The sequence below is a fragment of the Cibotium barometz genome, chromosome 11 (genome assembly GCF_041138505.1).
Source record: "Cibotium barometz isolate CiBa-2024 chromosome 11, ASM4113850v1, whole genome shotgun sequence".
Classification (NCBI taxonomy): Eukaryota; Viridiplantae; Streptophyta; class Polypodiopsida; order Cyatheales; family Cibotiaceae; genus Cibotium; species Cibotium barometz.
Genome location: NC_141056.1, coordinates 52,635,534 through 52,661,625, shown reverse-complemented (window position 1 = coordinate 52,661,625; position 26,092 = coordinate 52,635,534). Strand labels below are relative to the sequence as shown.

The window sequence follows — 26,092 nt, the reverse complement described above, 5'->3', positions numbered from 1 at the left end:
TATTATGATTGGTCACACACTAGCACGATTGTATGCATCCATTCTTGAGCAGCAGTTGAGTAGATGGGCAGAGAGAGTTGGCATTCGAGCAGAGGGACAGGCAGGGTTCAGGAGAGGTTTCTCTACTCTTGACCACATCTTGACTCTCCGGGCCATTATTGAGGAGGGCAGGTCGCATGGGCGACGGATTTATTGTAGCTTTGTGGACTTCCGCAAAGCATTTGATACAGTGCCCAGAGCCAGATTGATGAGGCGATTACAGGAGATGGGGGTACCCACAGAGCTCATATGGGGGATTATGGCTTTATATAGATCAGTTGCAGGACAGGTACGCACCCCAGAGGGGGTCTCTACTTTGGTTCACTCCACTATAGGAGTGAAGCAAGGTTGCCCGTTATCTCCTTCACTGTTTGGTATGTATGTGGATGAGGCTTCTGACTACATTGAGAGATTGGGGGACAGAGGAGCCCAGCTAGCAGGTACATGGATCCCACTATTGTTATATGCTGATGATATTGTGTTGATCTCTGATTCCCCTGAGGGTATGCAGCGTCATCTGGATGCTTTACATGAGTTTGCACATGATAGTGGATTGTCTGTCAACCTTGTCAAAACCAAGGTTATGGTGTTTAACACCACGCCACAGTGGGTTAGGCGATCAGCTTCCACATTTACATATGGGCAAGAGATTGTGGAGTATACAGATGCATATACATATCTTGGGGTAGTATTCAGTGGGCCAGTGTTTTCGATGAGGAGAGCAGCAGAGACTAGATTGACTAGAGCACATGCAGCCCTGGGTGGTTTGGAGAGGATGTGTTCGCAGGTTCAGTTTCAGGAACCTCGAACGAAACTTTGGCTTTTTGACACTCTAGTGACATCAGCTATGCTTTATGGAGTGCAGATATGGGGACCTTCAGTGGGCCATCACAGCACAGGCGGGTGGAGAGGTATGGAGAGGCCTTTGGTATCTATGATTGCTAGGATTATTAGAGCCAAGGCCGTGGTACCTCATGAGGTTATTCGAGCAGAGCTAGCGGCTGCCCCTCTGGTGATTGAGGCTCTTACGAGATCAGTCTCCTACATACATGGCTTGTGGGATCTCCCCCGAGACAGATATGCACGCCTCGCCCTGGAGTCCTCCCGACAGTTAGCTTTACAGGGAGACACGGCTTGTTGGTATGGACAGATGACATCTTGGTTCCAGGCACATGGTTTTAGCATGGACAGATTGCCTCCCTTCCAGTATTCTCTGGAGGCACCCTCTCTCACTCTCACACGGACAGAGATTACCAGACTCATCCGTCAGGATTTAGTTCAACTGGACATTAGGAGGACATGGATACAGCCGACTGAGGAGCTGGGCACGAAGATGGCTTTCTACAGAGAGCATTTTCTTCAGCTCACAGCAGATGGTTTTGTGATCAGACCCAGTTACATGGATGTACACTTGTCTCATGCAGTACGATGTGCTATTGGTCAGATTCGCACATCCTCACACCAGCTTGAGATTGAGATTGGCCGATATAGAGGTATACCAGCTGAGGCCAGGATATGCCGAGTATGCCATGGGGAGCCAGAGACAGAGCTGCATTATATATGCCATTGTACTGCATACTATGAGATATGTGGTCGTTTCCACTGTTTATTCAGAGAGGGTTTTGGACCACTTTCCAGAGGTGTTTGGGATTGTTCTTGCTTGAGCTGCGGAGACATAGAGATAGCCTGCTTAGGCGCACAGAGAGCCAGACTCAGAGGCACATTACAGATTTCTTTAGTCCAGCCATCACTGCGCCATAAGGACCACAGCAGCAGCAAGACATGGATACCGCCCACACCAGGGGTACACTGATTGATCGTGCGATTGAGCTTGGGTGGTCCAGACGCCCACGACTACGGAGGGGGGCATCCCAGCATAGACGGAGGTTGCAGCGGCAGATTCGGATTATTCTTGCGAGGCATGCGGGACACCCAGTCAGGGTGCTGACCACAGAGGATATTGAGGAGATCCGCCAGTGTCCGATGCGGCACATGTTATGAGATGGAGGCACCTCCATAGTGTACCCCTCCGTCCCACATGATATTGTATCCCCTCACTATACTCCACTCACCTCCATAGCGTACCCCCCCCCTCGCTATATTCCAGTTCCAGTTTCATTTTCTAGGTGCCAGTAGTATCATCTTTATTTTTCTTTTTCTGGGTTTTTTTATCCAGACATTGTATCAGATCCACCATGATGTAACTTTTGGTCTCATAGGTCATTATGGCCTTTTGAAGACGTTAATATAACATTTCATTTCATTTCATTTTTCTCTCTCTCTCTCTCTCTCTCTCTCTCTCTCTCTCTCTCTCTCTCTCTCTCCCCGGTGAGATAGCTATGTTTTGTTCTATTTTATTTTCCGTTCCATGATGACATATGCCATGGAAATTATTGTATCACTTTGGTCTCATAGGCCCATTGGGTTTTTAGTAGATGCGTAATATGTCTCTCAGATTCAGCTTTTTTTTGTTCAGTACTTTTTCATTTTGTTGGGATGACAGAGGATACCCCATACAAGTACTCCGATTTGTCTCATAGGCCGAGTTCGGTCTTTAGGAAGACGTTAATAAAATCTTTCTTTCTTTCTTTCTTTCTTTCTCTCTCTCTCTCTCTCTCTCTCTCTCTCGGTCTCATAGACCCATTGGATTTTTTGAAGACGTTTAATATAACTTTCTTTCTTCCTACCTCGACCTCTCATGGCAGGAGATCAACAGGTTAGATCTACTCAGACTACACATACATCAGAGGTGGGTGTCCTTGTCAGAGATTGGTAAGAAATGTAAGTTCTACAAAGATCACTTCTTGAGACTCTCTGAGAATGCATTCTTTGAGATCCCGAGATACATACAGATACAGAGAACAACTGCAGCAAGCTGTGATAAGTGGCAGCATGTTTGTTAAGGATTCAAAACAGCAAGGCAGAGATTAGTTCATTGGAAGAAGCGGTCTTTCTTGAAGATATAGGCAGAACACATGATCAGGAGTGTTGGAAATTTCTTGTCTCCCAACACGTATCACAGACCCAAATATTTTGAGAATATATGCACAGGCATTGCTTGATGTCCTTAATGAACTGCCACCTGATCTTTCAAACTTCCGAAGGCCTTCGAGCTCCTCTTTGTTTACCACAGCTAATGTAGGAAATGCCATCAAAAGAGCGAGCTAGAGATCATTGACTACACATTGAACCTTTTCCATATGGTTGCGAAGTGCTGGCTAGACTATGTAATGAAGCAATATGTCATGGTTCGTCTCATACTATGTTCTCGTGGGTAACCTCATGCAGCCCAATACTACAGGACAAGTATGGTGAGACACAATATGACAAAGATATATTCCTTTACTCTTGAGAACGGGTATGAAAATTTAGATTAGAAGAAATTAAGGAATAAATATTTTTAACATCTGCGAAAGGCAGGAGACTAAGAAAGTCCAACAATTTGTAAAAAGAGATGCTCTAAGAGCTATACCAACAAAGAAATAGAAGATGAATTGGGTAAGGTCAATGTAATAAAGCATATGCCTGACTAGTCCAAAGAAGCACTAGTAATAAAGCATGTGTCAAAATAGTCCTATAAAGCAGTAGTGAACTTTGGCCATGTGTGGCTTCTTCTAGGGCTGCAAGCTCACTCGATATATCAAGGCGATGGGTTTACAAAGGCAACCAAGCATCTTTCAAGGGATGAGATGGTGTGTTCTCCATGTGCTCATAAGAAGATGTTCATAATTCGAGAGCTTGGAACCAACTCCCAAGTGTTATTCTTCTCAATGGCATCCAATTCATCCAATTCCACCTGCATGGCTTTCCTCCAAGTATCCTGTGCAAGGGCTTCCTTGACGGTAGTGGACTCTTTGTCCCGCATGATACGAGACATCAAAGCATAGTTTACCTGTAAAAGCTCCGTTGAACGACTTTTATCACGAACTCTATGCGATCTTCGAGGTCCGTCCTCTATGGTCCATTCGGAGGGAAGCTCCGTAACACCTAACTCCCGAAGGGTGTCTACCAACCACTTGGGTAGTCGAACAGAACACGGAGCCTCCTGCTGTTGCGAGGGCTCATCTCCAGCTACGGGCTCAACCTCCTCAACTGACTGAGGCTGTCTAGCTGGAACAATTGACTGGGAATCATCATCAAAAGAATCATCTGGGTTTACAAGAAGTGGCGGCTCATCAACAATGAAAACCGAAACATGTTCATCAAAAACCACATCCCTGCTGACGACAACCTCGTTCCTCTGTGGATCATACAACCTGTATCCCTTGGAAAGAGAGTTATATCCCACAAAGACAAGCTTTTGGGACTTCGAGTCGAGCTTCCCCCTCTGCTTCTTTGGAATGTGAACATATGCATCACTCCCAAACACACGGAAATGGGAGACATCAAGTTTCTTGCCAAAATACGCCTCAAAGGGAGCCATGTTCGGTACTGAAGTCGTCGGAGACCGGTTGAGGATATGGACAACCGTACCCACAGTCTCTCCCCAAAGTGGACGAGGAAGATCACGATGCTCCAGCATTGTCCTCGCCATCTCCACCACAGTCCTGTTCTTACGCTCAACTACACCATTCTCTGACGGTGAACTTGTATTGGCCAACTCCCGCTTGATGCCATGTTCCGCACGAATGCATTGGAAGAAAATTATCCTTCTTTGTCAGCCCTAAGAGTCTTTATTTGCAAGCTAGACTCTTTCTCCACCATCACATGCCACTCCTTGAACCGAGCAAAAGCTTGGTCCTTCTGTGAAAGAAAATAAATCCATGTGAATCTCCTACAATCATCAACAAGTAGCATAAAGTACGAAGAATCTCCCAAGGATGCTGTCTGCATAGGCCCACACAAGTCAGTGTGTACCAACTCCAAAGGTTTCGAAGCCCACCTAGAAGAAGATTCCCTGTGCTGCTTACCACGAATGCAAGAACTACAACGTCCTTGCCTGCTACCAACATCTGGCAAGCCAACCACCATTTGGTCTCGTATTCACTTTCAAGTGGCCAAACCGAAAGTGCCACAAATCATCAATCTGAGAATCTGTCAAAGAGGAGAGTGTGGAGAGTTTGTATATGCCTTCCCAAACAACCTGGCCAGTCTCGCAATCCCGTAGAGCAACAGAATGCTCCTCAAACTCCACTCGGAAGCCAGTCTTGCACACCTCATGCACTGACAACAAATAAAAACCAAGTGTGGGGGCGTAAAGAACACGAGAAATGCTTCCTCCCTTTGCTATCGAGAATGATCTCCATCCAACTCTCACCATGAATCGGTATGGTGGAATTGTCGCCAATGAAAATGCGACCTGACTGTCGTTTCAAATCCTGAAAAAAGTCACGGGAAGGAGTCATATGCCTCAAAGCACCACTATCAAGAATCCATTCCCGAGTATATCCTTGGTGGTGAAGCCAACTACCTCCTCGCTCAAAGAAGATGAAGCATCGGTGTCCAACATCTCCAAGTGCACAAAGGCTGGAGTCTTTGTAGCTGAAGCTGAAGAATCAACATTCTTCCCAGTCCGCTTGGGAGACTTTCTCCAATAGTGACCTTTCTCGCCACAATCATTACAGGTCCTCTCGGCCTTCAATATCTCTCAGTCCGAATCGGGCTTCTTCTCAAAAGACTTCTCCGATGAAGACTTCCCTTTGCCCTTGTTGTTGTTGTTGTTATGCCAGTCAGTGCCTCAGAACCTCCGTCCTGTGGAGGATTCGTGAATCGCTCTTCCTGGTCCAAGACCATGGGCACAAGCTCCTCCCATGTACATGCCATTGGTGATTAAAGAGGAGTAAAAGACTGAGTACTGAGAGGAAAAATGTGACAACAACGTTATGGCCATATCCTCTGTCGATATCTTTTTCCTTGCCTGAGAACTTCTTGTTGAAGAGCCTGCAGCTTGTTGACGTGCTCTCGCATCGTCGACGACTTTGCAGGATTCATCACTCGCATCTGAACTTCCAAGGAGATTCTCTTCATGGGTGATACCCTATTGTAGAGAGAAGCTAAATGCTGCCAAATCCCTCTGGCCAACGTCATATGCTTTATATGATTGATCACCTGTGGTGTGCAATTGAGGAAGATGAAAGAACAGACTCGGGCATTAACACGATCCCATAACTGTGCCTGTGCCTCCCGTTCCTTCCAAATAGAGGGCAACTCCCCTTTTGCCAACTCCAGCTGTGGAATCCCAACAACAATGAAATCAACCAAGTCATAGGACTCCAAAACAAATTCCATCATTACCTTCCATATGCCGTAGTTGTTCCCGTCCAATTGTCGGTGCACCGGGAACGTGGGGAGTGTCAGGATCTTCACGTGCTTCTCAGCCATCTCAAGCAAATCTGCCATCTCAAGGGTTCACAAAGTCTTGTGAAGGGAGGCTGGGTGGGAAAAAGAATGGAAGATGGCTGTCCAACAGTGATGGCCGCCTTCTACCCGATCTCCAAGTCCCATACAGCCCAAATAACCTCCAATCAGCAAACCCTCGACGTCCCACTGTCTCCAAGCTTCAAGCCACCTGGGGCTCTGATACCATGTTAGAATGCACAGCAGAAATGAAGACAACTACTATAGAGGGCAATATACAGATGAAAGAGAGAGAGAAGCTAGTGTAACTCTGCTATATACACCAATAAAACCCCGGAATACAGAATGAAGAAGTGTGAGGGCAAGGGGCCATTTTATATGGCCCCTGGCTACTGGTCGGCCAGCTCAAAACAGGCCGACAGCAGCCTGACTACTCACGACCAGCAGAAAAGGTCAGTCGGCTAGATCAAACCCAGTCGGCCAGCATTGAGGGGTGGTCGGGTATCAGTAGAGCAGTTGGGCAGCCAGCAGACACAGTAGGCCAGCACCTGGGGGCAGCCAACAGCCCATACACAGCTCCAAATAAATGGAAAAAAATACGGAGAGTGAGGAAAAATGGGAAGACACCAAATACGGGTGGGCACACCCACAATAGAAGCCCTGACATAGTGTACAGACAGGAGATGACTGCTAACATCTTTCTCTCTCTCTTTCTCACTCTCACTCTCTCAAGCACCATGTAATCTCAACATGATATCAAAGCTTGGGTGACCTTCCCCTGCATTCTCTAATGCATTGTTTTCCCTTTACCTGTCTCTTTCTCACTCTCACTCTCTCAAGCACCATGTAATCTCAACATGATATCAAAGCTTGGGTGACCTTCCCCTGCATTCTCTAATGCATTGTTTTCCCTTTACCTGACAGCAGCCACCTCTACTCGCTTTGATGTAGCTGCTGCCATCACCTCATCAGCCACATCAGCCCACCGCTCTCCTGCCTGCAAACTGCCGAGAGCCTCTCACATGCCTGCGTTTTCTGTCCACGTTGCTTCTGTGCGTTTTTTGTGCCCTTCTATACCCTAGTGGCTGCCCTACGTTTGGAGAAGAGGCGGCTGTTTTTCAAGGTGGTGACATACATACTCCGCCTCCACACCCAAGACCCACACGTTATCCAGGCTTGTGCCTCTCACATGCCTGCATTTTCTGTCCACGTTGCTTCTGTGCATTTTTTGTGCCCTTCTATAACCCAGTGGCTGCCCCATGTTGCTGACATACTGCCTACGTTTGGAGAAGAGGCGGCTGTTTTTCAAGGTGGTGACATACATACTCCGCCTCCACACCCAAGACCCACACATTATCCAGGCTTGCTTGGAAGCCATCTTGACAGCTAGCAGAACAAGGGCATGATAGGGTATTGTATGCTAGACTCACCGGTCGGTTTCTCACATAGGGGCTCCATATGGACCATCTACATTTTTCTCCTCCCATTGTCTCACTCATAGGGATACCAACCGGATTATTCGATCCGGTCTCCTTGTTCTACGCACCCACGTCGGGTTATGTATGGAAATCAGCCCTCAGAGAGAAAAAACCCACCATTGGAGGGGTGTATGGTTCAGGAGAAGTGGCATGCCTATTTCGGCCTCACATGTGCCAGATGCTTACACTGGTTAAACGGCATGAGGCCACTCGGCTCACGTGGATCAGGCATGGCTTCAGATTGATGTACATAGTAGTATGCTATTTCTTGCTTGAGAAATCGGCATTTGCATGCAAAGAGAGTCCCCATATACACCGTTGTTTGTAGACATTGAAGAGCTTTCCCAACAATGAGATGTTTGTTGAGAACTGTGGCGCCAAATAGCACAAGGAACAGATAGGGAGTGAGTTGAGTAAGCCAAGCAAGAGCAAAGTCTAGCATGAAGCCACATGAGCAAGGGAATTATCCCACATGGATGTACAAGCCCAAGGGTGTACCTCATATAAAAGGGAGCATTTCAAACAATGAAATCATATCACTTGCACTTATCTTAAGTTTCTCTATGTCCAAGTTAATCTATCTTGAAGTCTAATTAACTTAAGTGCAATTTAATTAGCACACACTCATCATCATGAGTTCACTTAGGTATCACCCACCTTAGACTAGTCATGTTAATTGTGTTGCCATCAGAGTAGGATAAGCATCTAATTAGATAGTTGTCTTGTCTTTAGGAGAGCTCTATCCGTGTTCTCAACATGGTATCAGAGCTAGGGTAAGGTTCTCCGGTTTTTAGGAAGATTCCATAGCAAGTGTTAAGATTACATTAATCTCACTAGACTAGGAGTTACTCAATCCTTATCTCACTAGAGTTCTTATCATCTAGCTATAGCCAGCTAGTTGCCTTGTGTGAGAGAGGAGATTAGCTTGAGAGAAAGTAACTGTAGCATCTTCAGTGAAAGGAGCAAACATCATCCACGACAGAATATCAGCAAGCCATTCTCAGTAGCACTTGCGAGTAAAGATAGAGAGAAGCACCGCCCTGTAAACATGCAAGAAGGAGAAGCTGGCTTCTCTCAACTAAGCTAATATTCGTGCATAAACGAGCAGTGTAGTCCACAACAACGAGTCCACTTGGTACAGCTTCCCATTGCAAGAGAGAGAAACCTATAGAAGACGCTCTACAACCAGTGCATCCACATATAGAGGAGGCGGCCAACAGGTCAACAGCCCGTAGCGCTGCATCACAGCCAGCCGCACAAGGTAGCCAAATCACCAGCAAGATGGCCACAAATCACCAACCAACAGCATTCCCAGCAAGCTACACTGCCTCCACGACACAACCAGTGTGAAACTCCACCTCAATAGCACACGCCTTCTCCACATGAAAGGTGCAGTGATTAGCAGATCCTGCAAGAAGGTTGCATAGAGGGGGAGAGAATAGTTGTTGCATACAATAGAAAACGAATCGTCAGGAGACTGCACAGAGAGCAAGTACGCCATCGCCAAGCCATCGCGAGGAGACTCCAAAAGGAGAGAGAATGCCATCACCAAGTCATCGCAGGTTACATTTTAAAAATAAAAATAAAACTTAAAAAAGATTTTATTTTAATTTTTTTAAAGGAGAACCTAAGGTATTGAACCTTATTCCTCTTTTTCTTAAGAGGTGTTCACATGGGACAATCAAAAGATATGTGTATGGGTTTTGTATGCAGAGTTATCTCACCAGAACACTCGTCACTTGCATGGGTTGTCGTGGATTAGCATGATCTATAAGGTTATCACCGACAAATGTGTATATATGGTGGGATCTTCAATCAAATCAGCATCATCAACTTGGGCATTACCAAATTTCACAAATTTTTTTTTGTGTCTAATCATGAGTTGAATGTGATTGCAATCAGCGGCCAAATGAGCAGGCCATTGTATGTGTGTTAAGGAAAAGAATAGAAGAATCTTTGTAAAATTACTGCAACCAAATGAGTATGCGAGTGTGTATATATGCATAAGCAAAGCATAAGTGGCAAAGAGCACAAAGTCTCCACAAAGGACACAATGAAGAAGACAACGCCAAAAGGTGGACATGACACCGACATGAAAAATGAAGAAAGCAACAAAGGATCTTCATTAAGCAAGAGTAAGAAGATCTCAAGTAAGCAGTAGCACTGAGTAACAAAGAAGCTACCAATCACTACCTTAACCAAAATCATATGTTGTAAAAGCTACCAAATGAGTAGACAAATTAATATGCAAATGTAAAACACTCGACCACCAGAGAGTAACCAAAGTAGCACTCTAGGGGACTGAAAATCAACCCGACCATCTCTAAGTTAACCTGTGAGCTAGAGAGTGACCAAGCCAAAGAGCCTCTGCGTTACCTATCTAAGTTAGAAATGAGAGGGTGTCATGTGCATAAGCAATGCCATGGACCTTCTCAAGGCTAAATCCATTAGGGGGCAAAAGATAAAGACCATGAACCAGTAGAAGATAGGTAGAACCAGAATGTAGGAGCTTCTGGTGTAGCATCGGTGGTGGACATGGAGCAGGACAAGTGGGATCATGGAGGGAAGCAGACGGCTGAAGCGCATGATCCATATAAGGGCTGTCGGCTGATTCCAGAGGGGGCTAGGGGGTTGGAGCGCATCATAAAGACAAGAGCATCTAATAAAGTACTTGCGTTTTGGTATTTTTTGGCAGGGCTGCTGGCCGACCAGCAGTCGGCCAGTTTCCCAAGGATCCCAAGGGCTATAAATAGGCCCACTTGCTCATTGTTCTAGGCATTCACTCCCACTAGGGGTTTGGATCATTAGAGGTCCCATAGGGGACAGATTTTGGTGTTAACCACCTTTTCAAGAAGGCAGCCAAGGGCTGCAGACAAATACCTTTTTGTACCATAGATTATATCGAATTTCCAGCACATCTCTCTCTCTCTACTCTCTCTATATACCTGCGTTTTTGCATCAGATGGTTTCCAAGGGTGTTTAGGGCTGAAAGAAGACTCCTAGAGCTTCCGCGTGTTACATTGGTATCAGAGCATCAGGCTCAGCAAAGCTAAACACTGATTCAGTCCCAAATGATGGTGTACAGGTCCAAGGTACAGGAAAGTACACGGATTCGAGGCCAAAGGCAAGAACACAGATCGAGAAGAACTCCCAGGAGGTTTGTTGGTGGTATTCCACAGTGCTAGATAGGGATGGCAGTTCCGAGAGCCAGATAGGTTCTCAGGTAACGGTCCCAAGGGAGGTTGATCCTCCAAGGGTGATGTGAGAGTGCCAGACTCAGTTCCAGGAAGAAGACCAAGATCCTGTTCAGAGTCAGGGCAGGAACGGATTGTGGACTAAAGGAAACCAGATGCATAGATCTTCATCAGAGACAGAGTGGTTTGAAGAACGCTCGGGATTTCAGAGAAAAGGATTTGCCAGGGATGGATGGATGACAGAGGGACTTCGGGAAAAGGATTGGGATGATGACAGTCATCCAAGAGCAGGTTGGATTCCCGTCATCAAGTTTAGCAGAGGGGGATGTCATGTGCATAAGCAATGCCATGGACCTTCTCAAGGCTAAATCCAGAAGGGGGCAAAAGATAAAAACCATGAACCAGTAGAAGATAGGTAGAACCAGAATGTAGGAGCTTCAGGTGTAGCATCGGTGGTGGACATGGAGCAGGACAAGTGGGATCATGGAGGGAAGCAGACGGCTGAAGCGCATGATCCAGATAAGGGCTGTCGGCTGATTCCAGAGGGGGCCAGGGGCTGGAGCGCATCATAAAGACAAGAGCATCTAATAAAAGTACTTGCGTTTTGGTATTTTCTGGCAGGGCTGCTGGCCGACCAGCAGCAGTCGGCCAGTTCCCCAAGGATCCCAAGGGCTATAAATCGGCCCACTTGCTCATTGTTCTAGGCATTCACTCCCACTAGGGGTTTGGATCATTAGAGGTCCCATAGGGGACAGATTTTGGTGTTAACCACCTTTTCAGGAAGGCAGCCAAGGGCTGCAGACGAGTACCTTTTTGTACCATAGATTATACTGAATTTCCAGCACATCTCTCTCTCTCTCTCTCTACTCTCTCTATATACCTACGTTTTTGCATCAGATGGTTTCCAAGGGTGTTTAGGGCTGAAAGAAGACTCCCAGAGCTTCCGCGTGTTATAGAAGGGGTGAGAATATATTGTAAAATCGACATCCAACCACCTTGAGTAGCCCAAAGATTTGGCACCAAGGGAGGGTGTTGTGAAATGTGGTGCCAAATAGCACAAGGAGGAGATAGGGAGTGAGTTGAGTAAGCCAAGCAAGAGCAAAGTCTAGCATGAAGCCACACAAGCAAAGGGAATTATCCCACATTGATGTACAAGCCCAAGGGTGTACCTCCTCATATAAAAAGGGAGCCATTTTAAGCAATGAAGTCATATCACTTGCACTTATCTCAAGTTTCTCTATGTATCCAAGTTAATCTATCTTGAAGTCTAATTAACCTGAGTGCAATTTAACTAGCACACACTCATCATCATGAGTTCACTTAAGGTATCACCTATCTTAGATTAGTCGTGTTGATTGTGTTGCCATTAAAGTAAGATTAGTATCTAATTAGATACTTGTCTTGTCTTTAGGAGAGCTCGATCCGTGTTCTCGACAATGTTCTCCTATGGGGAGATCTAAATGCACAAACAATGGGAGAATAGGTCCGGATGTGTAATTTCCTGGATGATGCCGTATGTTGTAAGAGATCGATTTCGATGAGATGGGTTTACAGTGGGCCTCCCACATATAGGACATGTTACAACATAGGAGACCCTTCTTAGAGATGGGAGCCATGCATGAGCTGATTATATACAATGGGATGTCTCCTTGGCATATGTCTAACAACGTTACTTGCTTCCCACATGCAAGAGACTCTAGTAAAAGGGACTACCTTATGGGGTCTCCTACTCTCATGCCACATATCCAAGACTTTACGAGAAGTATGCCGTGAGGGAGGCAGCACGGAAATTAATTAAGTTATTTATACAATGTGCCTTGTCTTTCCACATTGTGTGCACTCCTCAATGGAGAAAGGCAATTAGAGCGGTCTTACATATCGGTTGTAAATGGGGTGGCCCGTCTTACGATGCCCTCCACACCAGAGAACTTCGCAAAGAGAAAAGTGCCATGGAGACTGTAACAAGACCAAGCGTGTCTCCGAATCAATTAACCGTAAACAAGATTAAGAACACTAATGACAACACAGCACACACTTAAACAATAAAAAAATATCGACACAATACACCACACTACGGGTTGAAGATGGGCCGACCCCCGCCCCTCCCTCCTTTAGGTTATACCAAAAGGAGTGTGCTCCAAATACAAGATCTCCGGTGCCCAGGGTTCTCCACCGGCCTGCACCTGACTATTCCAAGTATAAGCACTAAATACATTCAAACAGGGAGTCATCTCTGGATCCTTTTGCCCTACATAAGCAAATCCTTCCGCCCTGCATAAAAGTCTAGAAGCAAGCCGAACCCTGGATCCCATCTGCCCTGCGTAAGGATTCCAAGGCTTCGATTGTGAACTCTTCTGCCCTGCGTAAGAGTTCCCGAAGTCAAGCTATCCACACCATACATGGAGTCTTCACAAGCTTTATCAAGGGCCCCTATACCCAGACAATTGCGAGAGGCCTTCCTTAACAAGATCCCAAATTCCAATGCTCTCTTAGGGTTTTCTCACAACCCCAAGACCAAAGAAGATGCATGTGTAACAAATACAGATAGCAAGAGCCTCTCCACGCCAATCAAGAGCTCCCCGCACAAGATGATGTCTGCAAACTAGCCATACAGCATTGATGACGTCAGTATGAGCAGCATTCCATACTGCAGTCACATCAGCGAGTGCAGTCCATACAACAGTGATGTCAGCAAACAGGCCGTACAGAGTATGATGACGTCAGCAATGGGTATCTGCACCAGGCCATATAGGGGATGACAAGGCTGGCCATACAGGCAATGACATCAACAATCCTGTCTGTTCAGTGACGATGACATCTGCAACCCCCTGGTCATTCAGTTGGTAATGGCGATGTTCATGATGATGGCAGCTCCTGTCCGTACAGCTTTGCGATGGAGAAAGGAAAATCGTCCCTTGATATTATGCGTAAAGAGGCCCTGAGCACGTGCTTATATGTGGGTTCCCTTTGCTTTTACACGTTTTTGGTCCAAAAACTTTATAAACTTTGAAATTTGCTTTTCTTCACTTACAAGGGCCACTCCAATTTGAAAGGTGCCCAAATATAAATTATTCATGACCTTTGGCTGCAGTGTGTGTGAAAGCCTCACGAGCCCTTTTTGTTGATTGTCCAACCTTCTTTTTGATGTAATGTGGACCTACACGTAACATTATTGGTGAACATAAACCATAATGCTATAAATTATGTTAAGTGCGTACTTACCACCTGCAAAACCCACAAGACCACCGCTTTAGGCCCAAACAGGTGTGTGCACACGCATCCACTGAGGTGCCCAGGTGCCTCCAACCCCATGGACAATCACATACAAAATACCACGGATTGTCCAGGCAATAGAACAAGGTCACACACATAAAAATAAAGCCCAAGCAAGCATCAATGATGCATATGCACATGTAAAGTTGGATAGTCACCCATCTTATCTTCTTGTATTCCATAAACCTTACCTTGCCATAAAGTACGTGCTATGTACATGGCCATAGCGTACAAATCTTACCCTGCCATGGAGTACATCTTATGTACATGGCTAGAGCAAACAAATCCCACAGGTATCACTCGGAAAGTCCAAAGGTATGGGCCACGCCAGAGATCCCTTTGTTATCCCGCATATTCTAGATATCCATCATGGGTCTCGCCCAAAGTCTAGGCACATGCATGCACCATTAGTCAAGGTAATCATGTTCATGTCCCACATGATCCGAGAACTTCGAGGTTTGTGACATTTCCCCAGCTTCTAATCAATTGCGCACAACCGATAAGACCCAAGTTAAAAGATGCTCACACAACCTCAATTCTTCCAATGCTTTCAAGGTCTTCACATCCTTGCTTCATCCTTAGGATCCTTCTGTCCCAAACTCTTCCACCTTGCGTAAGAGTTCCAAGAATCAAGCAATCCATCACAAGCCCAACCTGTAATGCATAATAGTATCCATGACCCCTTGGTCATAAGCTCTTGAAAACACCTGCTATCAAGTACTCCATGACAACCAACCAACAAGCCCTCATGGTCATCTGTCATGCCTCATTATACATGTCCAATTCTATTTCAAAACAAAACTCCATAGTTGTCCCATGTGCGGAAGCTTTGTGTGTCTTCTTTTAGCCCTAAGCAACTGAATAGGAACCTTGATTCAAATTATGAACAAAGTCAGAGAGGAGAGAGAGAGAGAGATAGCTGTATTTTATATAGTACGTAAATTGTCAAAGACGACTATACAAGATTGTGGCCTTTGGCCTTCCAAAAGGAGTAATCTAAAGACCCCTAAATTCTAGACTCTTGACCTCCCCGTAGATCTTCATGTCACTTGAATTCTTGCATAATGAAGAACCTATATCTAATCTCTTGCTCCAAAGCCTCTTAACTAACATTAAGAATAGGTCTTCAACCTGAGAACAAATTCCATGTGTGCCATATTTACTTAGAGAAGAAAATGCACACCTTGCTAGGACGGTTCCGTACCTCAGCTTGACCTAGTCTACATGCAAACTATCACTACATGCTAGACCTGTGCATAGAACCCTAATGCACATGTAGAATGCCAATTGTGAATGAAAAAATGCAATTCCTAATTTGGTGCCTATGCAAAACACAAACCCTAATTTTCTTTCCAACTTTGCAAACTAAAATTGGGGCTGAAAACACTGTTGAAAGGGTTTATTTGATGCAAAACAAGAACATCCTAATTTTGGCTAAAAATACAAACCCTAATTTCAAAAGTCCTTATTCAACATGCACACCTACTACTTTGAATTGACCTACATTCTTTAATACCAGTGTAACATGCTAACTACGCATTTTTAATGATGATTAACACTAAGCTACATAGATTCCCGCTAATCACGTGTGCAATGATGACACAGAGAAATAGGGAGGAGGAGAAGAGAGAGACTCTTTATCTAACTTACTCCTACTACATATTACTAAATGAATGAGTAATTACAATGATTGGCAAAGATCCAAATTAGCTCTAAGCCATGTTTGCTATGCATGAACTAATGCTTACTTGCCTCCTCAATGTGTAAATGGAAAACGCTGATATGAAGGTCTAATCTACTGATCTAGATGGTGTGAATGCATGCCCTTGGTCTTGGCTCTACAATCTCTACCCCATAACTAACCCTTGACTTGCCTTTATATAGGGATTTTGTCGATCTAGATGTTGTGAATGCATGCCATTGGTCTTGGCTCAGCAACCTTTGCCTCTGAATGCTCACAAATGACCCTTGACTTGCCTTTATATAGGGATTTTAATAGCAAGTCGTAGTCAGGTCGGCCAGCCCTTTTCAAGCCATAAAAAGTCATTAAAAATGTCATGTTGTGCCCAATAGTTGTCCAAACCATTGGTGCACGTCTTGGGCATGTCTTGGGCACCTCTCGGCACCTATAAGGCTGTCAAAACTTCTCGAAACTGCCCATATACGGCCTCAAACTTTGCCCTTTAGGCAGCTGCAAGGAATATTCATGTCTATGTGGCATCAGATTAAGGTGTGCACATGACAAGGATCAAATGTACATGAGAGGCCAAGGGAAGTGGCCAAAGGTAGCCTATGGGCACCCGTCTGGGTGCCAAAAATACCTAGTAAAGGGGCTAAGGAATAGTCAATAGGAGGCGACCATAATAAATAAAAAAAAGGGAGGGGGGAGGGGGAGGGGAACACATTTTTTGCAATATTTGTCCATTTTGCCCGATCGGTCTGTGTAGGGCTGGTCGACAAGCTATCTGGAGGCTATGAAAAGCTGCCCTAAGTGCCCCCATATAATTCATTCATTCCCAACTTTCATGCATTGACGTTCCAGCCTCATGCAAGCTAGAGGGGCATTAACGAAAGGTAGAAGGGGGTGGTTGTGCAGTGTTTTCCAGACAACAGTGTACGCAGATCCTCATCATTCTAGTGGTCGCCTACAGAAAAGGATTTTACACTTAAATCCCAGGCAGCCATTACATCAAGAAAGGAGGGTGTTTCCTCTGCGAAAACCCTAATTCCATTCAGTTCTCTGTTTGGATAGAATTCAGTCCAATTCTTGTACTTATCAATATAAGCAAATACACAGTGAGGGCCCTTAAGTGGGTGATTGGAACCCAGTAACGTGCAATGTGCACTCTCCCTATTCTCCTATCTCTTCCGTTCACCCTTAAGTGGGTAATAACGTGCACTCTCACTATTCTCCTATCTCTTCCATTCTCTCTTCCGAATCAGGCGGTCAATGGACTCCTAAATCATAACTAAAAGCTTCTGATACGCCTCATGTAACACCCACAACATGTGATTGGTCCCTTAAAGGCATGATTGTAACCTAGTAACGTGCACTCTCCCTATTCTCCTCTCTCTTCCATACTCGGTTATGCTCAGCGGCCTGGCATCGACTATGAGGATACCTTTGCTCGGACCGTTCTTGCCCTTGCTTCCTCTCAGCGGTGGCCCATATTTCAGATGGATGTTAAATCTGCGTTCCTTAATGGTGACTTGCAGGAGGAGGTGTATGTTGAGCAGCTTTAGGCTTTGAGGTTCCAGGATCAAAGGGGATGGTTTATAGGTTGCAGAAAGCCTTGTATGGTCTTAAGCAAGCTCCCAGGGCTTGGAATCAAAAGATTGATTCCTTCTTTCTACGGACTGGATTTTAGAGATCGGTTGCAGATTCCAACATATCTCTCTTTCGAGAACGCGGTATGGTCACGTTGATCATCCTTTATGTGGATGACCTCATTCTCACTGGTGGTCATATGGAGCACATTGCAGTGACGAAGGTTGCCTTGTCAAAGGAGTTTGAGATGACTGATTTAGGCTTACTCCACTTCTTCTTGGGATTGGAGATCTGGCAGAGACCCAGAGGGGGTTCTTTGTCTCTCAGCAGCGGTATGTTCATGAGTTGCTTGAGGCCTTTGGGATGGAGAATTGCAAGCCTATCACGTCACCGATGGACCCAAACACAAAACTTACAGTGAATGATCCTTGTGAGCTAGTTGATGCCTCTCTATATCGGAAGCTGGTTGGTTCATTGATCTGGTTGTTGAACTCCAGATTGGACTTGAGCTTTCCTATGGGACTGCTGAGCTCATTTATACAGATGCCGTTGAAGTCTCATTGGGACGCAGGATTGTGGATCTTGCGGTATCTGCAGGGCACGAAGGATCTTGGACTCTTCTACATCACTAGAGGTGAAACAAAGGAACGAGTTCGACTCCAAGGTTGGAGTGACTCAGATTGGAGAGGAGATCCAGACACAAGGAGATCTACATCGGGCTGAAGGTTTTACCCTTGGCTCAGGAGCTGTTTCATGGAGCGGCAAGAGGCAGCCAACTATTGCCTTGTCGGTCGTCGACAGAGGCAGGGTACCGGGCCGCTTGTGGTGCTTCTTGCGAGGTTGTGTGGCTACGAAGGTTGCTTGGCAAGATTGGGTTTCCACAGAAGGAGCCCATGGTCATCCAGTGCGATAACTAGAGCTGTATCGCTATTGCTCGCAACCCGGTCTTCGATGATTGGACCGAGCACATAGAGATACAATATCACTTTGTTTGTGAGAAGATCTTGGCTGGTGACATCTTGCTTCTTTATTGTTCGACAGAGAACAATGCAGCGGACCTCTTCACAAAGTCTCTACCTCAGGCTATGCTCCGGCGGCACTCCAGCTCACTGGGGTTGGTTCCACATCCAGGAGCTGAGAGGGGGTGCTAGGAGTCATCTCCTATCTGTACACTATTATTGTGCCCGCCTATATTTGGTGTCTTCCCATTTTTCCTCACACTCCGTATTTTTCCCCATTTATTTGGAGTTGTGTATGGGCTGTCGATTGCCCCCAGGTGCTGGCCGACTGTGTCACCTGGCTGCCCGACCGCTCTACTGATACCCAACCACCCCTTAGTGCTGGCCGACTGGGTTTGATCTGGCCGACTGACCTTTTTTGCTGGTCGTGAGCAGTCAGGCTGCTGTCAGCCTGTTTTGAGCTGGCCGACCAGCAGCCAGGGGCCATATAAAATAGCCCCTTGCCCGCACACTTCTTCATTTTGTATTCCGGGATTTTATTGGTGTATATAGCAGAGCTACACTAGCTTCTCTCTTTCATCTTTGTATTGCTCTCTACAGCAGTTGTCTTCATTTCCGCTGTACATTTTGACAAAAGAGTGGGAGCACAGGAGAGAGAGTGATTGCACAACACAATGATGAATGAATTATAATAATACTTCCACCACATACAATTCTTTTATAGGCACCAAGGCCCTTATCTTTTATCTCTCAATAAGAGGGTGTTCACACCATTGGACACACTATTGGACTCCTTTTTTACATTTCAGGTTTGTTCTTAGGGTACTTGTGGTTGTACACATCGTATCACTTCATTCAGGTATATCCATACTTCCAAGCTCTCTATTGCTCCCTACCTTGTGTTCTTGTTGTATCTGTGTATTTTTGCTGAACATTAGGGTTTCTTAGAACCCAACAGTGGTATCAAAGCTCCAGGTTGATTCTACCTTGAGCTCGTATCCAACCGTACATTCTCGTGCTGCCTCGTATCTGTCCGTATGCCTGTTCAAGCTTGTACCTAACCGTACATCCTTGCGTTGCTGTGAACCTGTTCATGTATCCTCGTACGATGCCCTTGTAGTCATCGTACATGCACTGTGTATTATTCGTACCATCGGTACTTGCTTGCATTTGTACTTGCATACTTCTTAATTTTAAAATTTGGGGCTCTCTGCAATTACAACACAAATTGGGTCATTCAACCTTCAAGTTAGAAATGACACAAAATGCGAGAGATGTATTTGGTGTATTGGCAGAGAAAGACAAGCTTGACGGGAGTAATTACGCTTATGACCAAAAACTTTCTTGTGATGTAGCAGGGCCTATGGGGTTTTGTGAGCGGAGGTGATACTTGGCCTGTAGACATTGTGCCTAGCATGCCTCAAAGAGGTGATGGGCGAGGTGGTCAGCAAGTCCAAGCCCAACCTTCTACAACACCTTTTGTGCCCTCACATGAGCAAAGAAGATGGGATGCGAGAGATGCACAGGCGATGTCCTTAATTGCTTTTTTAGTCAAGAGGTCAATTATACGACATATCTTGTCTTGTAGGATTGCAAAGCATGCTTGGGATACTTTGGAGGCCATGTACCAGGCCAGGATTGAGGCTGGGCTTATGTATTTGAAATGATAGCTTGATGGTATGTATATGAATGAGAGAGACAGCATGTTGGATCTCTTGACGAAGATCGAGGATCTTCGTGAGCAGTTGTTAAACATTGATGAAGTGATTGTGGATAGCCAGCTAGTGTCTATGACACCTAACTTTTTGCCTGAGTCATACTTGAGCTTCCAGACGTCACTCAATTTGTCTACAAGGGGAGACCCTAACCCATTGCATTCCAAGAATTGCTGGGGCTTTTGTTGCAGGAAGAGTAGACAAGGAAGAACATGTCTATGGGTATGCATGGCCATGATCAGGCATTTGTGGCACATAACGAAGGCAAAAACAAGTGGCTATCAGCCAATGGATGATTTTGGACAGCCATCAAACAAGGAGAAGGATGATGCAGGCAAGCCCAAGAAAAAGGGCAAGTGTCATTATTGCAATAAGCCAACCATTATATTGATGAATACAGAAAGAGAATAGCCAAAGAGAAGAAGAAAGAATTTGGTATGGTTGTTGGTTACTCTTCTACTACTTCTGCAGGTAAAGATGATGCATCAACAAATTATGTGTAGGATGATTGGTCTTTTCTTGTATGCGGTTACGATGCTTCTCAAGAGCATATGTCTCTCAGTGTGGATGAGAAACAAGTTGTATGGTATTTTGTTAGCGGGGCCTCTAGACACATCACCTCTAGGAGAGATTTGTTCACAAAGCTAGGGGCTGCCTCAGAAGGTCTCGTGTGCAAATAATCATTCTTATCTTGTGAAAGGCATTGGTGAGATTTTACTCACAGTAGAGCTGATGGTATAGATTTATGCTTGCCAGATGTACTTTTATGTGCTTGGGATTAAGAAGAATTTGTTGTCAATGTCCTCTTTTGCTTGAAGAGGGTTTGTTGTCAATTTCGAGGATGACAAATGCATAGGAGACTGAGAAAAGGACTATGTGCTAGTCACTTCTGGAACACTATACCACGGACTCTATCATCTTGATAGTTTTGATAAGAGAGGGCATGACGCTTGTGTGGTTACTACATCTACTTGTGCCATGCAAGATACGGAGTTGTTGCATGCCAGGTTTGGGCATGTAAATTATGGCTGTTTGATGCGCTTGTAGAGGCAACAAATGGTGCATGACATGCCACATGTTGAAATACCTCCCAGACATGTATTGAGGGATGCATTCTTGGCAAAATGCATCGTAATGCTTTCCCAAAGGATGGTTTGGTGAGAGCTGAACGGAAATTGCAGCTCATACACAATGATGTATGTGGTCCTATGAGGACACTGTTACTTGGAAAGCATATGTACTTTATAACATTCATTGATGATTACTCCAAATTTGCTTGGTATAACCTTTAAAAGCAAAATCGGATGTTTTTTTTTTTTTTTTGGGGGTGTTTTCAACATTATGTTGCAAGGTCTGAAAATGAAACATGTTGCAAAGTGCAAACCCTCTGTACAGATCGAGGGGGGGAGTATATGTCTGATGCTTTCAAAGCATACATGGCTGAAAAAGGCATTAAACACCAGTCTTCCATGCCATACACACCACAACAGAATGGTGTTGCAAAAAGGAAGAACAGGTCTTTGATGGAGATGGCCAGATGTATGGTTAAGGGCAAGGGTTTGCCTCATAAATTTTGGATGGAGGCAATCATGTGTGCTACGTCTGTTTTGAATAGATGCCCTACAAAGGCATTAAAAGCCATAACTCCATATGAGGCCTGGTATCATAAAAAGTATAAAGTTGATTACTTCAAGGTTTTTGGTTGTCTTGCATATGCCCATGTGTCTCAGCAAATAAAAAGCAAGCTTGATGACAAGATGCATTTTTGTGGGGTACAACAGTGGTAGCAAAGGCTACCGTCTCTATAATCCACTCAGCCAAAGGATTTTTGAGAGTAGCGATGTGGTGTTTGCTGAAAATGTAAATTAGCCCATGGCTAATTTGGTAGACAGCTGTACGGGGGTCAACAAGACATGTTTGAAGGGCTACTGCCACTTGCAATTGATGGTATAGCAGTACAACCTACAGTGGAACATGTGTTGCAGCCAAATAGACATCATGTGGATGGTGAAATTTAGCAAAATGAACAGCCTGTTATGCATGATGATGTATAAGAGGTTGTGAGAGAAGAGCGAACAGCTCTACAGGAGGCCAAATCAGTCCCTAGATGGCTGGTCTGAACTTTGCAAGAGAGCAAACTCTCAACTCCTCTCATTAGATGCGTGATTGCATTGGCTGCCCATCATGGTTGGAAAGTACATCAATTGGATATGAAAAGGGCCTTCCTTAATGGGGATTTGCAGGCAGAAGTGCATGCATCTCAGCCCATTGCATTTGAAGTGGGTTACGAAAGAAAAGTATGTAGATTGAAAAAGGCATTGTATAGCCTTAAACACGCTCTCCAAGATACTGCTTATTTGGCCAGCTAAGTCTATCAAAACAGTCTGACTGAACTTGTGGTTGTACACATCTTATACTTCATTCTTGTATATGGACACTTCCTGGCTCTCTATTGCTCCCTACTCTATGTTCTTGCTGTTTTCTGTATATTTTTGCTGAACATTAGGGTTTCTCGGAACCCAACAACAATTCCATGTGGCTGTTTAATCATGTGAGTGGTGTCTTATAGACCTTGCAGGTGTGTTTGGGACGATGCTCTACCCAACCATCCCTGTAGACAGTCCATTTTCTGGAATTCTTTTACTTGGGTCATCCAAGTTTCCTATGCTCCACCTGCAAGGGGGTGAGATCCTCACCAATGTGCACCTTGGTGGTCCGTAGAGCGGCAAAAGAGAGAGAGAGAGAGAGAGAGAGAGAGAGAGAGAGAGAGAGAGAGCTAACACATCATACTGTCTCACATAATAGATCCCATTAGATTTTAGAGAGAGAGAGAGAGAGAGAGAGAGAGAGAGAGAGAGAGACTCAACTACCTCGTCATGTGCAGGATATACTACTGTCTCCCATAATTGATGGCATCAGATCTTTGTAAAAGATAAAAAGGGCAGTCTAACCCATTGGATGGACTGTTGATGCAAATGCTTTCGGCAGTTTGTTCTTATCCTGAAATGTATACATTGCTTGATTCAATTGCATGCTAATTTTCTTTTATAAGCTTGGTTGAATTTCTAGTCAGGTGATGCCCGATTTGGGCTCTTGGCAATTGCTGTCGGAGGTTTACTCGTCATCATTTTCCCTCCCTGCCTTGGCAATGTAAACTGATCTGTGCCTTGGCAGTGGAAACTGCCAGGGAACTGGTGTGTTAGTGAGGAGCCGTATTGTTGCTCCTAGAATCTGAAACAAAGTTGCTGTTTGCATTTTTTGCACTCATTGAGATGCCAGATTGTCCATACATTGACAGTTGTGGATGGAAGGGGTTGATAATTGAGTACAGGAAAACCATTTGCAAGATCTGGAATCAGGTGCAAGTAGTGTTAAGTTTAATCTGGTGTGAACTGCAAGTTTGACAGCCAATGTCTTTAGCTTGGTGTAGTGGAAGTATTTTGAGTGCTCGTAACTTTTACAGAGCAAGTGTATTTCAATTAGCCACTTCTAATGGTTCCTTATGTTGTTGACATTCAAAGCTTAGAAATGGGGAGCTTTGTATGATGTGAAGCAAGCAAGCAAAAACTGCTTGCTCATTAAGAAAGAAAGGACTTTCTTGAGACCCAAATTGCAACTATTAATTTCATCTCCACCTTCATTAATCTCCTATTAAGCCGCAAAAGATCTGACAAACTTCTGACTTTCATCTTGCAACTTTCTAACATCTTCCAATGCTACCGTCAACTCTCAGAAGCACAGACTTCTAGGTACAGGAAGTGAGTGGGAGATCTATCAGAATCGGGAAGCTCCTTGGAGTTTTAAGTTTTTGAAGTCGGAAGTGCGTGCAGTTTGCTATCATAGGATTACCTTAAGGGTTGTGACTTAATAATTTTTTGAAATTAACTATATACAGTTTTGAAGATGGAGGGAAATCTACAGAAGAGAGTCCACCTACTGAATAATGAGTGTAAGTCAATGTCAAGGGACCGGTAAATGCACGAAGAACAGGAAGAAGCTCGAGCGTGTCCTAGCAACTCGAGGTCTGTCAAGGGGAGCCATGCTTTATAAATCTCTTTTTGCACCTACAGGGAAAAGGGTAGCAGTGCTCACGAGACTCTCTCTCTCTCTCTCTGTCCATGCATCGTTGTCACTCTCTACCAGGAGGCTTAGCAAGCAGGATAGCCAAACGACACTCTCTGTGTCTCTCTCTCTCTCTCTCTCTCCATTGTGGAGGCATCAAAACTGCTTTGCGAGAGAGTGGAGGCGAGAGGCGCATAGCTGGAGAGGGGGAAGTAGAGGCGGCAGGTTCGTGGGTAGAAAGAAAGATATATTAAGCGTCTACTAAAGACCCACTGGGCCTATGAGACCAAAGTGATGCAATGATGTCCATGGTATATCTCATCATGGAATGGAAAATAAAATAGAAAGAAAACATAAACATAGCTATCTCACTTGGGTGATACAAAATTGTGCATGGAAACTCATTATGGAAATACTAAATGGAAATACTAAGAACATAGAAACATGAGAGCAGCATCAGCTTTGAGTAGATGGTATACCACTCTCCGAAATATCAAGCATGTGGCTAATGAGTATGGCCGAGAGGTCTCCATCAGCTGTGTCACGTGGAAACGTAGCTCGATGGCAGTGGAGCATGTCCTGGATTTGGAATTGATGAGGTGATCGTGGTCGATCGGGGGGGATGGGGGGCGTCGGGCACATTGGAGTGTGGAGACTCGGTCTTAGTTAACTCCTCTCGAGCGAGGTAGGTCCGGAGCAACTCGTGGAGGGTCAACAAGATCCATTATATCGGTGTACTCCACCTCCTGGGTCCGGAAGAAACTGGTGATGGTTGGTTGGCGAGGGAGGGGGCGGGGTGGTTGGGGCTGAAGCTCTCTCAAGAAGGTGTCCCTATGTCTGTGGATCTCAAGCAAGAAGAGGCCTAGGTAACATTGGTCTTGGAAGTCAATGATCTTGGAGAGTGGATCAAATCCCTCATGAAATAGACAGTGAAACCTCCTGCGGATCTCATAGCACATTTGCATATGTAATGTTCCTTCGTCTCAATCTCTGTGTGGCATAATCGGCGCATCCTCTCCTCTCTGGGTCTCCGTATGAGCTTCCCGGCTCTGAAGATGCTATCAGCTCTACCTATCTCTACTTTGAGGCAATGGGACGAAACCCGTATCTGGCCAATCGCAATCTGCATGGCATGGAACACGTGAACAGTGAAGTAGCCCAGTTGCTAGATGAATCCATTCTCAGTGAGTGTGAGGAAGTGATCTTTGTAGAAGTGCATCTTCATGGGGAGCTTCGAAGGTGTGTTCCATGCGCAATGGGTGTAGAGGCCGAGAAGATCTAACTTGATAACCCAGTTGGTATCCTTGTGAGAGGGAGTCACAGAAAAGGGGAGTCCAAATTGTACTGAAGGGGGGTAGGCGGTCTACGCGGAGCCCATATACTGAGAACCAAGTGGAAACTAGTGCATACCATACTCCAGAGTGGCCCTCAAGTGCTAGCTGTCTTGAGGACTCCAAGGCAAGCCTCGAGTACTTGCGGGGATCCATGTGACTGATGCAATGGAGGTATGTGATTGTTTGGGAGAGTGCATCCACTACCATCGGGGCTGCATCAAACTTTGCCTGGATAATATGGTGTGGGACTGATGGTTTGTTGCGGATCATACGGGAGAACATCATGACTTAGGGCTTCTCAGCTCGTTGCCAATCCTCATCAGCCAAATCTGGCCCCCAAGAAGGTTGCTCCATACATCAAGGCTGGTGTGATGAGGGTGTCAAAAAGCCAGCCCTTCATCTTGGGCTCTTGGAAATGTGCTTGGAAGCACTGTCGCTCAGGCTGCATAACCCCGTGTCACACTGGCATGTGC

At 45.2% G+C, this 26,092-nt stretch overlaps 1 protein-coding gene across 2 annotated transcripts in view; it reads left to right on the top strand.

Moving 5' to 3' along the window:
• The window catches only part of LOC147634320 (mitogen-activated protein kinase kinase kinase YODA-like), a 64,431-nt gene extending 40,580 nt beyond the window's left edge, over window positions 1-23,851 (top strand). For both annotated transcript variants that reach the window (XM_086805464.1, XM_086805463.1), the window contains exon 12: window positions 23,108-23,851. The gene's annotated coding sequence lies outside the window, so the exon portion shown is untranslated. The remainder of the gene's footprint in view (window positions 1-23,107) is intronic.
• Window positions 23,852-26,092: the final 2,241 nt, after the last annotated feature.